Source organism: Suricata suricatta, chromosome 10, assembly GCF_006229205.1.
Source record: "Suricata suricatta isolate VVHF042 chromosome 10, meerkat_22Aug2017_6uvM2_HiC, whole genome shotgun sequence".
NCBI lineage: Eukaryota > Metazoa > Chordata > Mammalia > Carnivora > Herpestidae > Suricata > Suricata suricatta.
In genome coordinates this window covers 58,860,370-58,875,721 of record NC_043709.1, presented here as the reverse complement: position 1 = coordinate 58,875,721, position 15,352 = coordinate 58,860,370, and the positions used below count along the sequence as shown (strand labels likewise).

At 37.9% G+C, this 15,352-nt stretch overlaps 1 pseudogene; it reads left to right on the top strand.

Annotated features, from left to right (window-relative positions):
• Positions 1 to 284: 284 nt before the first annotated feature.
• On the top strand, positions 285 to 14,668 carry LOC115305190 (annotated as a pseudogene).
• The last annotated feature ends 684 nt before the right edge of the window (positions 14,669 to 15,352 follow it).

Here is a 15,352-nt window from a genome sequence, read left to right as displayed (position 1 = left end):
TCCACACTCTCACTACCTCCCCCCTGCCCTGAGGGTCACCTCTGTACAATAACCTAACCATAGGCCTTCATCGAGGTCATGCTCCCACGTCAGCTGCTCTGAGAGGCCCAGGCAGGGGTGGGGATGTGCCTGCTGATGCCCAGGCTGTTCCACCTTGGCTCTGACTTCTAGGAGTGGCCAAACCACATCGAAGGGCAGTGATTTCTGCCCCCTTCCAGGCAGTTGCCCCTCTCTTCTGTGCTCCTGGCAAACAAGTTAGAACACTGTTGACACTGGAGGGTCCGATGACCGGAAAATGCCGAGTCCACCTCAAGTTTCAGTTCCTAGACGTGCTGGCTCCGTCCCAGATGCCACTGCGGGGCAGAGCCCTGACGACGAGCGTCCTGGCACCCTTAGGCAGGATAACAGAGGCCGGTGGCTCTGAGTTCCCCTCAGAAGGCGAGGCGATCATCAAACTGTGGCTCGTTCTTCTCGTGCCACAGTAAAACGACACACTCGTTAGTTACCCGAATGAACACCAGTCCCCGTGCTGGGTGGCAAAAAACAAAGAATCAAAAAGGTGAGAAAGGAACCACGCGGTATGACTCCACTTTCGCACATGCGCACGTCACTCAAGCAGCACTGGATCCTTGAAGGCGCGCCCCGTGAGTAAGGGCAGTCTGTCTGCGCGGGAGGAACTCACTGCCCAGGAAGGTGCTCCCGGGAGGAGACAGAGACTGGGCTCTGCTGCCCGAGCCTGCTGGGAAACAGCAAACCGGCGACGCACACGTGACAGAGCATTAATACCTGCACACCAGGTGGCGGGTAGGTGACCTTCTTTTCTATTAGTTTTCTAGGCTTCTGTAAAACTGAAATATTTCATTAACAGTTTTATGTAAATATAGAGGCGGCTGGGTGGCTTAGTCAGTTGACCATTCCACTTTGGCTCAGATGGTGATCTCACAGTTCATGAGTTCGAGCCCCACTTCAGGCTCTGTGCTGACAGCTCCCCTGCTCTTGCTGCCCCTCCCCTGCTCGTGTGCTCACTCTCTCAAAATGAAAAACTTTAAACGTTAAAAAAAATATTAAAAAAGAAAAAAGAGAAATTGTAAGATTATAGTGATAGATTCATACTGTGTATAAATGACGTATCTTTTCCTTTCTACCAGAGGCATTTTGGTAGCGTGGAGAGAGAACACAGGAGGCATCCAGAACCCTGCCTGGAAGCATCGCGATCTGTGCCCACCTCCTCCCCAGAACTGACTGTAGGCCCCGAACTCACGTAGGCCCAGAGCTCACCTGAGATGGAATAATACTTAACATTTATGTGATGTTCTATTTGAATTTGGATTTTTACCCTTTTCTGAATGTTTCTGTTACCAAATTAGCTGTGCTCCACCATACTTACCGCATTCCTCTAAATTTTTTTTGTTTTTAAAAAAATTTTTTATGTTTATTTATTTTTGAGATAGAGACAGAGTGTGAGTGGGGAAAGTGCAGAGAGAGAGGGAACGGAATTTGAAGCAGGCTCCGGGCCCTGATGTGTCAGCACGGAGCCCGACATGGAGCTTGAGCCCACAAACTGTGAGATCATGACCTGAGCCTAAGTCGGACACCCAACCGACTGAGCCCCACAGGTGCGCTTCAAATGTTCTTTGAAATTGCACTCAATATGATCTAATTCAGAATGATTTAGTCATACTTCCTTAATCTTTTAGTTTGGGGTATATTTATTTCTGGTTTAATCTTTTTACAACTAGGATATCATAAAACATTACATATGTTAAATATTTTGTAATAATTGTATTTTAATAGATAAAAAGAAATAATTGATTTTTTTCTATTTGTTGTTATTTCCATGTTACTACAGAACTATGCAGCATTAAACCTTCTGCCATTTATTAAATCTCTGCATAGATAATGACTAGTTTACATGAATGGGTTTGGAAATATTCCGCATGATATAAAATATTGTCTTATATTTAGGTTTTATGTTTGATTTTTACCAAATAAACAAGCTTTAAATGGCTGTGCACTTTTGTTTGGAAGAAGCTATTTTGTAATAAAAGAAAAATACTTTGCAAAATTTGAAAGCAGAATAATCTCCTACTATAAAACAAATCTTCTAAATTTAGTATCCTTGCTTTTTTCTTTGAAATGCAAATAAATTTGTCCAATATAACATATATTCACAAAAAGTGAGTGTATATTTCAGTTTATTAATTGAATGTCAGAGAGGAGACTTTGTATATTCAGCCGGAATGATGGTTTCTAGTGTCTCTTCCCTTAACTGAAAGACACAGAGCATGCACTCAGATTAGCTAGGAAACAGAAAGCAACAAAAGTATAATGCCATGGATTTTTAATTTTTGTCCCGTTAGTCCATTAAGATCTTAAGAAACTTTGTCTTTAGATATTCACTATGTATTTGAACATTAGAAGTTTTTAAGTGTGTCTTAAACTAATTTATGGTAAAAGCCGCTGACTTTCTGAGGAGAACTGAACTCTCTGAAGAAGTTCTGAGATATGGGTTTTAGTGACCTTAATCAGTGCTCCGAAGATGTGCTCTGTATATTTTTCCTAATTCATCAGTGACACGCTTGAAATGAAATTCACATTCTTATCCTTGTAATGCCTAAGTGTGTGGAATGACATGTCACAGGTTCTTTGGAAAAAGAATGTTCTACTTTGCTGATATCTTTCTGGTTGTGTTTAATAAAATACTACTACACAGATTTTTAAGGGCTACTCATAATTTACATTTTGTGATCGAGTCCCTCCAATGTTCTCCTGTTACTTCTTTTTTTAAAAATTTGAAATGTTTTTTATTTATTTATGACAGACAGAAAGAGACAGCATGAGCAGGGGAGGGGCAGAGAGAGAGGGAGACACAGAATCTGAAGACAGGCTCCAGGCTCTGAGCTGTCAGCATAGAGCCCGATGCAGGGCTTGAACCCACGAACCACAAGAACATGACCTGAGCTGAAGTTGGACGCTTCACCAACTGAGCCACCATGTGCCCCTGTTTCTTCCTTCTGATGTGACCCTTTCCCTGCATATTTCTTTCCCCAGGATTGCTGAGAATTAAATGCCTGAAAGATACGCTATGTTTTTAGCAAACATTGTGTTTTCATCTACACTCTATAATTTTCAAAGAAAAATAATGCTTTTCAGTTATTAAATGGTATGGGATGGTTAACACACCATTATTTGGTAATTTTGCCTTTTTACAAAGATATTTTGTTGGAACTGATCTAGATAGAAAGATAGTTTTTTCTTCTTGAAATTGCCAGCTGTATTTCTCATGGTCACACTATTGCCACTGAACCGAACAATGTACCTGAGTTATGACACTTGCAATTCATACTTGAGTTTATGCCCCCAATAACTAGTAATAGGTATTGCAAGGCTTTGTTATAGAATATGGTAAAATTAAAGAGGAAAGTGAAGTGATTGTTATAGAATATGGTAAAATTAAAGAGGAAAGTGATGTTATTGCATAAAACAATAATAATACCAAAGCCAGGAGAAGATTTTGTCATATAGATTATACCATTAAATATATGCAACAGGCAGTGTGCAAAGGCTGCCTGAAAATTGTGCAATTCATTAAATAATAAAACTCAAAACTTAAATATTTTTATGAAGATAAAGAAGAGCATTGGATCCAAATTTATTTTCTCCCATATAACCTATGATCTGAGAAATATCACTTGGTTTCTTGTAATTGAGGTCTTCCTTTCATTACACCTTCTCATTACTGTAGGCAGCTTACGTAAGTACACAGACTTTATGATGTGTGTTTTGTCTTAGAGTGTTTAACGGTGACATTTTCTCACTGTGACTTGGGAGTTTCCACATCATTTGGCCTTAAATATTCAGAATAGCCTCAAGTGAGTCTATAATAATAAGTGGGAATTTTAGCTGCATCTTTTGTCTTCTGAGACTGCTGGAGGGCTTCACTCTCAACCCCAGGACAGACTGGTTGTCTCTACCCAGTGTGAATTCGGAGATGTGTAATGAGATTTATACATTTTAAGAATTTCACCTATGATCAAATTCTCCTTCCCGTTCTTCTTAGCCTGTATAACTTGTATGGATTTTTTTTATATTCCACCTCTCCAAATATGCACCATGTTTTCCAAATCCCACAATTTTTTTCATGATTGGATTCTCAGATTCACTAAACATGAATACAGGATACAGAGAAGATTAAAATTCAGAAAACCATCACTTTTTTTTATAACTGTGCAATCTTTTTCTACTTGCATGTCATATGTGTTGTCATAGTTGGGCCATACATGTGTTAATATAATTATTGATTATTTGCCTGAAAGTCAACTTTAAGTGAGTATCTTGCACTTTATTTCTCTGCCTTGATCTATGGGAAACATAGTGCCCTGCTCTCCAGGGTCAGTACCGATGTACTCAAGAGCGTCATTGGAAAAAGACATTATCTGTCAATTCAGCTGAAATGCCTTATCAGTATGAGATGTTCATTTAGAGAGAGAAGGCCTGAATTAGATGTGGTTCACCATATATCTCATAAGGTGTTAAAAATATTGTAATTTCTGTTTTTATTGTTTTAGTGAATACATTCTATTATCTTTCTTTGGCATATGGCTTTTGACCTATGCCTTATATATATATATTTTAAATGACTTACATATAAAACCATTAAATAATTATAATTATACCTATACTAATGGCCCACACCCAATTGCTGCTTCACTGGTCCTGGTCTGTGATTCTTAAATTTTGGATAGCATTGTGCCTTCAAGGCCAGTGGTCCAACATGACACAAGAACCCAAAGGTGCTCTGGATAAAGATATGTTCGTGGTGCAAACTACCAACTATTCTGTCCTAGCATTGGAATGAAATCTGTCACGTGATAGACTAACATTTGGAAAAATGTTGTTAGAAGCAATTTCATTCCTAATTGTCTTCTTTGGATTTAAGTCCCAAAACAGAAGCAATTTCTGAAAGTTGCATATCCATCATATTTTTTATATCGCTTTAACATATTTTATCTTATGTTCTCATGAAAATATATTGACCCCAGCATCTCACACCCAAGACATGTGAGCTCCAAGATTTTAGGATCACAAGAGATTTATCTAATTTAATTTCTTCTTATCATTTCTTTAAAAAATTATATCTCCAATTTATGTTTTATTAATTTTGGACCACTCTTTTGCATTACATATAAGATAAATACATTTCCCTAAAAATTTAAAACACAGTGGTAAAAAGGGAAGGTTTCAGTCTCATTGTTTAGACATGTCATCATTGACAAAAGAAATATTAAATGTGTGATCTCACCCTGGGAGGATCAAAATCATAGAGATGTAGACTGAAGGGAAATGAGTTTCAAGACAGAAAATAAGAGTCTAATCTGCACCTGCTAGCTACGTGCCTTCATCTAATCTGCGGGAAATTTGGCTGATTCTACATAAAATTTTATTTGAATTCATTTTACCTTTCTTTATTGTTATTGCTAAGTACTTAACTAATTCTTTCTGTTATGACAGATAAACTTTAAAATCATTGCAATATTACTATTAGATATTTAAAGATATTTCAATGAAATCAAAATGTATGTATGGAACATGCAATTATTATACTTTATATCTTGGTCACTTTTCACAGACTTACCATTCTCCCATAGGTGGTACTCAGATAAAGAAGTAGAATGTTACATTCTAGAATGTTACCTAGAAAGTTACAATATCTTCTCTTTCATTCTTTTTCTGGTCATTATCTCTCTCAAGGCTTAGCCGCTATTCTTTCTTTCAGGGAACCAGATCAGTTTCTGCCAGATTTAACACATGGAAAAGTTATTACCTGGAAATTTAAAGTGAAATATGCACTACAGATGACAGAGATTATATTTGTAGGGTGGGATGTGGATACTCTATTCGATGCCACCATTCAGAGGTGGACTTTTAAAGCTCTTCCCTCTTCAACATATATCTGCAGTAGACAGAGGAAGACAGTCTGGTAAGTAATCACAGAGGAGGTTTTCATTGCAAGGCTTGGAGGCAATTTTCATAATTTCCATTTATTTTCCATTGTTAAGAACCGAGGTATACAGACACACCAAAATGAAAAATGTCTAGATGTCTAGTCTTGACGTGTGTCTAGGAGGAAATGTTTTGTGATTAAACACAGTATCTGCTACAGTTGCTAAGATCCTAATCAAGTCTAACATTGCCTTCCACTTGGTCTAAGTAGTAGCCTCTAATAAGCTTTTAAGATCTTTGCTTCCTTTCCTTATCCAATCTATTTTCTGTAGAGAAGATAAAAATATGTTTTCTCAAGTTATGCTACTTCTTTGCTAAAATTATGTCCTAAAACCAAATTACATTTTAGATAAGTTGCCAACAAGAATCCTTGGAATAGCTCCTCACTACCATTCTTCATGTTCTTTCATTCTTTCTTTGTCTGCTGTTATTAGTGTAATACTGACTCTCTTTTCATTCCTTAAGCTCTTGTCCACGTCTCTCCCCATCTCTGCTCTCACTCTATGTCCAAATTCCAGGCCTTTAATTAAATATCATCTCCACAAAAAAGTGATTTTCAGAGGTAACCACATGTGAAGAGACCCTCTCCTTTATAGTCTTTATCTCAACATTTTTTCTTTACAACTCTATCAATATTTATTTTTATGTATTTTTCTCCTCTGTCTCTCTCTTTCTCTCTGATCTCTGTTCTCTTAGTTAACTAAGCCATTTCAGGGCAGAGCGTTGTCTGTTGTATTATTCACCTCTATATACTGAGGATCTGGGATATCCTTCAAACTAACTAGAATTTAAAAGTATGTGTTTAAGAATGAAAAAGTTGAGTTATTTGCATATGAGAGCAATTGATGACTATTCTTAAATTTTGAGCATGATGAAATAAGAAATTAGACAATGTCACTAAGTAAGATGTAGCATAACAGTAAGCCTGGTAAATGAGCACGGAAGAAATTTGGAGGAGAGAGGGAATAATGATGATGAGCTAATTTTTAAAAATTAGAGGTTATAGCACAGAGGTATTTATTTAAAAATAACCTAACTGTAGGCCTTCATCCAGGGTATGATTACTTGTGAGGATGATGGGTCTGATTTTGGCTCAAATAGCTGTAGCCATTATAATACAGTTAAGTTCCTCAGGAATTGTCCCTCAGGTTTGGGAGAAAGTGTGTAACTACTAGGAAGATGTTATTATACTTTGACACCAAGAGCTAGAATCTCTAGATCTTTAAATATTCCCTGGAAAGGGCTGTTATCATATTCTCTCTGAAGAATTTTTATTAGTTCATGAGTTTTTATTTTTATGTACATTTTTCACACTTTGTGTCCTTCCTAAAATTCCTAATATGTCTCCAAGGCTTGCCTTTGGATCCATCTTTTTTAACACATATTTTCTTATAAATCTCCCTTGGCTGCCCTAAGTAGTCACATTTACCTTTAAATTTATGGCACATTATGCGTTGCTCTATATTCATCCAGAAATTCTGTCTCCTCAATATGCTGGTAATTCACAATAGACAGGGACACCGACTTATACTCCTCTGACTCTTCAGTGTATAATAATTCATTCTCCGTGGATCAATTAAATGGTTTAATACATGTTTTCTGTTGAGAAGTCCTCAAAGAAGCATCAATGAAGTCATCAAACAAGAAACTTGCCCTCAAGGGATGAGATGTTTATACCTAGGAGTTTTCATGACATTTAACTTAATGAGACCTTATATAATTTTCAACCACATAATCAACTCCATTTGAATTGGCTAAACTCTTGATTATCGTATCTGATCCGCACCGCTTTTGAATCCCTTTATTTACACACTAAGGAACCAGCAGGTGAAGCAAGCATTTAAGAACTTACTACAAAGAGTCCTGTCTTTATCCAAGTAGAATCATAATGAGGCTTATAAGCAGATTTATAAGACGAATTGCAAAGGAAGTGTTTACATTGGGTCCATTGTCACTATAGCCTCATTCAAAACATAATCATACTTGTTCTTTCACTTCTTTCTGAAGTATCATGATGTTTATATTGGATTTTTTTCCCTCAGTAATGCTTACTGTTCAAAATACTGAAATTTTATTTTCTTACAAACATGATAAGCATTCTCAAATTTGACCTTTTCCTCTCCTCTTTGTCCATTTAATTGTAGCTAATGTATGAAAGATTATTCTAATCAACTTTATGCATTAGGTCATGGAGACCTCATTATTTCCATGTTTGTGCAGTATATTTTGTTCTTATATTTGATTTTCTGTAAAATCTTGATCAGTTCAAAACAATTAAATGATGTGTCGTTTATGAGATTTCTCCTTTATATGGCTTTTTATGTCTTGATACACATTCTCTACCGGTTTTAAATAAATATACTTTAAAATAGAAAGTTGAGATTAAAATGCCAATTTGAGAGTTGAAATTAAACCCACTAGGCTATGTAATAAAAATATGATATATTTATTTTCTACTATATTTTATTCTATGTAAGTAAATAAGACAATAAATATTGACTCATATGAGTGTACTAAATCTGGGTAACTATGGTTAAGAATAAAATGCTGCCAAGAGAGATCACATGTGATAGTTTAACAGCTCTTCTTTATATTATAACTGTTTTCCTTAGAATCTACATCTATAATGTAATAATAATCAGTTATTTTATTTTGTGATTTTTCAGGCTAATTTGACAGTATAAAATACGTATAAATATACTGTCCAGATTAAAAAACAACTCTTGTAGCATAAATTATTCTGATTTTGTCTTGTAAATAAAATGAACTTCAAGGAGGTACAGTAAGTTACTCCTGGCCACATGTCTAGTAAGAAAGATAGAATTCAAATGCATATCTGCTTCATTCCAGAAGCTATGTCTATGGTACCAGCAATCTGCAATCAGTTTGTGGGACAGAGTGGTTTACGTATATGCCAAACGGATGATGGCTTCAGTTCTGGGGATGGGTGTAGAGGTGCAATAGGAGACTCTCAAGCTGGTTACATGGGTTACATTGGCTGGTGTGGTAGTTTACTGTAGTGCCTTGTCCTTCTATATATGTGACATGCCACTGAAACATCTAGAAAGCTTTGTGATATAGCAATTACGTACTTGTACGATGCTTCTTACAGTTTTCCCATATGACCTGCTATCGAGTCAAGAGTCAAATTGTCTTGAAATAGGTCATTGTTTTTGTATGTCCAAGATAATCTCACTTTCTCCCTCTTGGTCTCTGTTGCTGTCTCTCTTTCTCTCTCACACACATGAATACACATACACATTTATCTCGGTATCTACCTCAATAATTTGGGTTTTTTTCTTTCCCTTTTGGTAGAATGATTCCCAAAGATGGTATGTAGGTCTAGAAAACACTCTTTGCCAATCAAGGCATTGCACTCCCTGATTAATTCAAGGTTACAGTTCTATCCTGCGTTTTACAAATGACCATATTCTCTCTACAAACAATTAAATTATTGTTGGGCATGAGACGAAAGTCATTTCAGAAAAATACAATCTAATTCATTTTTGTAAATATTAGAGAGAATATTCTTTTATGTTATGATTACATAAAAAATAAATCCAGAACTTTCAGGGATCTATGGAAGAGAACATGTATACCTCACTATGAAGCGAGGATATAGAAAGACAAAAAGGAAAAAGAATGAGAGAGTATGAATCAACAACTTTACTTTTTCATTTTCAGCAACCCAAAATGATAAAAGCTTGCACCCTTGGAATTTCAGGTTGGATTTCCTATACTCATAACCAAGATGAGTCTTTTTAATTGTCCTATCTACTAAATATTCTCTCTACCTCACTGTGTACCTCTTGGCCCTTGGTGGCTTTGTTTTCAGGTTGAAAGCAAGAGAAAATGAAAACTAAGAAGAATTTTACTCCATATATTTTTTGTCTGTTTGGTTTTTTGTTAATGTTTACAGGAATACCTTCAGGCCAAGTATTTCTAGAACTACTTGCCTGTGATCTCTTCTAGGATTTGGTTGGTTTCCTGTGTCACATATAGGTCTTTGATCCATCGAGTTTAGTTTTGTTTATGGTGTAAAAAATGGTCCAGTTTCATTATTCTGCATGGTGCTGTCCAGTTTTCCCAACACTATTTGTTGAAGAGACTGTCTTTTTCCCATTGGATATTCTTTCCCACCTTGTCAAAAATTAGTTGACTGTATAGTTGTAGGTCCATTTCTGGGTTTCTATTCTGACCCACTGGTCTATTTGTTTTTGTGTCAGTACCATACCATCTTAAGGGCTACAGCTTTGTAGGATAGCTTGAAGTCCAGAATTGCGATGCCTCCAGCTTTGCTTTTCTTTCTCAGAATTGCTTTGGCTACTCAGGGGTCATTGTTGTACTATACAAACTTTAAGATTGTTTTGTTCTACTCTGTGAAAAATGAAATGTGCAAATTGCTTTGGATAGTATAGACGTTTTACCAGATATTTCTTCCAATACATGAGTATGGGGCATTTTTCCATTTCTTCATCTAGACTTCAATTTCTTTTCATAAGTTATAGTTTTGTAGTACAGATCTGTTACCTCTCTGGTTAGGTTTATTTACAAGTATCTTATTGTTTGGGGTGCAGTTGTAAATAGGATTAATTCCTTGATGGTTTTTTATTTTTTGCTTCTTCATTATTGGTGTATAGAAATGCAAAAGATTTCTGTACATTGATTTTATATCCTGCAACTTAATTTGTGTATCTGTTCTAGCGATTTTTGGTGGAGTCCCTAGATGTGACCTCTTTGTGTTCTTTCTTTTGAAATGAATTATTCCACCTTGGGATTTTGTCTACATCCTTGTTTTCTCTGTGTTAGAAAAGCCTGCTATGTTTCCTACTCCTGAGAATAATGGCTATATTGCAAAGAGGTCCTCTATCATCCAGTGCCTGGCTCTTCGGGACGTGTTTCTAGTATATACTGTGTGCACTCTATTCTGTTTTCGCTGTGTTTCCCTAAGGTCAGTCCTCTGCAGCGCTCCTCGTTGCTTAAAGCAGGAAGTGTTTGGACTCATCCACTGTCTGGAAAGTTTTCACTGGGTATGTTTTGTCTGCCTGTTAGAAGAGTCTAGATCTTATTTCCGCTCAAGGTCAGCTTTGCTTCACTCTATGGTAAGTAGACTTGGTGCATGTAGGGAGTTTGTGCTCATCTTCTGGGAAAAGGGGCTGCTGCTGCTCTGACTCTCAGGCACAATTGCCCTAGTTCAGAAGCACCTGCAGAGCACAGGTTGTGGGACTTGTATAGTAGGTGGCACAGGCCTCCACTTTGTGTGCTATGCCATTCACTGAAGTCCATCTGTGAAGATGTGACGAGTGAAAAATAGCATTGTCCACTCTCTTCCTCGAGAGTGGAGTTCCTGCACACCACTGTTCAGGAAGCCCTCACAGAAACCAAACAATCTCTCTTCTAGTGTCCCTGGCTTCTGTCACATCCCTGACTTCAGCCTGCCTTGTGCAAACCATCTGTATAACCACAGTGCACTGCTCCTGTGTCTTATTTCAGACTTGCCAGCTGGGTTTTCAAAACTAAATTTGGGGGATGTGGCATGGCGCAGATCCATGCTGATCTTCTGAGAGAGCGTCTAGCACACTATGACTGTTGCTAGTTTGTCCCAGAAAAGATCACATGACTGACTATGCAGGGGTTAGATTTTATGGACAATCATTGCAAAGAGCCCATTTCCAGGTTAGCTACACTCAACAGGGCTCTCTGGGTCTATGCTAATGAAAAAAGCAACTCAATGGCATCTACCAGCTCTTTTGTCCCCAGAGAGGCAGTGCCATGTCTCCAAGGGGAACTGTCTCATTCCAGCATGACCCAAGGAATCCTCAGAGCTAATTTTACTTCCTGGGCGTCTGCCCTCCATCTTCACAGGACTACCACTAAGACAGCCAGACTCCACCCAGCGATGGTATGGACCTCTAAACTCTCAGTCATTCAGCTCCATTGGTTATATAAACTGTTAATCAGGCCGTCCCATTTTTCCCAGTCCATGGTTTTGAGGAAATGCTTTTCTTGTGTAATCCTCTGCATGCTTCTCTCTCTCTCTCTCTCTCTCTCTCTCTCTGTCTCTGTCTCTCTCTGTCTCTCTCTCTCTCTCCATGATTAGGGCACCCAACCCTCCAACGCATCTGCAATCATTTACTCCCACAAATCCCACCACATTTCCTACTTTCTACAATGCGGCCTCTTTTCTCTCTCTAGTTGTGCAGTTTGTTCTCTCAGTCCTAAGATCGATTTCCTGGGTGTTCAGAAAGACTTGATATTTATCTACCTGTGTTCAAAGGATGGGGCAAATATAAGGTCCTCCTAATACTCCTCATTCTTAACTCTTCTCTAGAAACATTTATTGATAAGTCAATGAGCACTCAAAAATGAGATCAAAACAACATTTATATATTAGTAAGTGACCTCATCTTGTGTTAATAAAAGATGAACGAGATGAGAGTTTTTGTATAAGAAGACAGATTTAAATCAAACATATTTCTTTCATCAAATAAAAGATGATCAATCTTTATAATAAAGATTAGTGCTAGCCCCAGAAAAATAACATACAAGCCATATGTGATATATACATAAACATATACATATATATATCATCAAATAATAAATACATGACACAAATGGGATTTAATTGGGAGAAATATATTTAATTCAAAAGAATTACTGTTATGACACTGATTTTTTTAAATGCTTAGTTGTAATTATTTGTAGATACTAGGACATAGAAGAGCATTCTTAAATTGCCTGGATAATTTAGTCATAAGGAATTTCTCCCAAAATAAAATCATCTCTACAATAAACTGTACATAAATTTCAATTTTAGCTTCAGTTTCTTCTGTAGTGGGTACATTTGCTAGTTTATGAAGGATTTAAGAGGAAAGATAATTTTTTTTATTTTTTTCTCTTTACTTTTATTTCATTTTTTTAAAATAGTTTATTGTCAAGTTGCTTTCTATATAACACCCAGTGCTCTTCCCCACAAGTGCCCTCCTCCATCACCACCATCTCTTTTCCTCCTCCCCCTTCCACTTCAACCCTCGGTTCATTTTCAGTATTCAATAGTCTCTCAGTTTTAAGTCCCTCTCTCTCCCCACCTCTATTTCCCTATCCCCTTACCCCTGGTCCTCCATTAGGTTTCTCTTGTTCTTCTGTTAGACCTATGAATGCAAACATATGGTATCTTTCCTTCTCCGCCTGACTTATTTCGCATAGCATGACACCCTCGAGGTCCATCCACCTTGCTACAAATGGCCAGATTTCATTCTTTCTCATTTCCATTAATACTCCATTGTACATACATACCACATCTTCTTGATCCATTCATCAGGTGATGGATATTTAGGCTCTTTCCATGATTTGGCTATTGACGACAGTGCTGCTATGAACATTGAGGTACATGTGCTTCTATGCATCAGCACTTCTGTATCCCTTGGGTAAGTCCCTAGCAGTGCTATTGTTGGGTCTAGGGGAGTTCTTTTGATAGTTTTTTGAGGGACCTCCACACTGTTTTCCAGAGCGGCTGCAGCAGTTTACATTGCCACCAACAGTGTAGGTGGATGCCTGTCTCTCCACACCTTCGCCAGCATTTATAGCCTCTTGATTAGTTCATTTTAGCCACTCTGACCAGAATGAGGTGGTAACTCAGTGTGGTCTCGATTTGTTTTCCCTGATGATGAGTGATGTTGAACAGAAGCTTTTTATTTATAGTGCAGAAGCTTTTTATTTTGATGAGAACCCAATAGTTCATTTTTGCTTTCATTTCCCTTGCCTTTGGGAATGTGTTAAGTAGTAAACTGTTGCGGTTGAGGTCAAGGAGCTTGTTCCCTACTTTCTCTTCGAGGGTTTTAATGGTTTCCTGTATCATATTCAGGTCCCTCGGCTATTTTGAGTTTATTTTTGTGTATATGGTGTAAGAAAGTGGCCTAGTTTCATTCTTTTGCATGTTGCAGTCCAGTTCTCCCAGGACCACCTGCTAAAGAGGCTTTCCTTTTTCCATTGGATACTCTTTCCAGCTTTGTCAAAAAATATTGGCCATACTTTTTCTTCTTCTTTGGCAGCTCTGAATGTTTTCTTCTGTCCATGATGGCTTATGATCACCATCTGTAACCCTCTCTGTTACTCAGTCATAATGAATAGGTCCCTGTGCTTGTGGATGGCTGTCAGCTCTTGGATGTCTGGTGTTCCTGTCTCCCTGCTACAAACAGCTTGGTTGATTGCTCTTCCTTTTTGTGGACCAAATACCTTAGACCACTTTTTCTGTGATGGCCTTCCAGTGTTGAAACTAGTTACTCAGGATACAACCAGGTATGAAATGCAAGAAGTGGCCTCCACACTACTCTTTATTAGTTTCCTTTTCCCTCATTTTGGTCTCCTACACCTGCATTATCACAACCATCCTAAGGATGCCTTCTGTTACTGGTCATCAGAAGGCATTCTCTACCTGCTCATCACACCTCACTGTGGTATCCCTTTTCTATGGAACCGCCAACTTGACCTACCTCTGGACCAAATCCAACCAGTCTCCTGAGTGCAGGAAGCTAGTAGCACTGTCCTACACTGTCATCACTCCTATGTTAAACCCCATCATCTACAGCCTAGGAATAATGAAGTGAAGGGGGCCGTCAAAAGGACAGTCACTCGAAAAGTCTTGCAGAAGTTAGATGTGTTTTGAGTTCTGTGGCATAGAGTGTGACTAAACAAAGAAGGGACAGCAAGACCCACTGACAAAAGCTTAAAAGGAATATGAGATTTGCTCTGATTTTGTCGGTGTCACTTACAGTGATGGGTGGATCTCAGTATATCAGTCTGAGTCCCAGCAGGAGACAGACGGTACTTTTAAATTGGAATCGTTGAAAGAATATTTATGAGAGGACTCTACAAACTGAGGGAGACTTAGATAACTGTCACACAGCTCATATGATAGAAATTTCATATCTCTTGTCCTGAAAGGACAAGGAGGAGAAGTACTAACTGGAACCTAGATGATCCTACTACAATCAATAAAAGCCACTCAACAGGAGTTCTGTTTTTGTGTAGGCAAAGGCAGCCATCTCAGTCTTACTCTATCCTGACTCCAAATTTTGCTGATTCCTGTTGTTCATGTAACCAAATTTGAGGGGCACCTGGCTGGCTAAGTTGGTTGAGGTCTAACTCTTGATTTTGGCTCAGGACATGATCTTTTAGCCTGTGAGTTGGAGTCCTACATCGCCTCTGCACGGATAGTGCATAACCTGCTTGGATTCTCTCTCTTTCTCTTCCTCTCTCTGCTCTCTACCACTCACTCTTTTGCTCTCACAAAAGAAATAAATCAACTTAAAAAATCCTGAGACAGAGGCAAGAATGCATGTCGATGCAG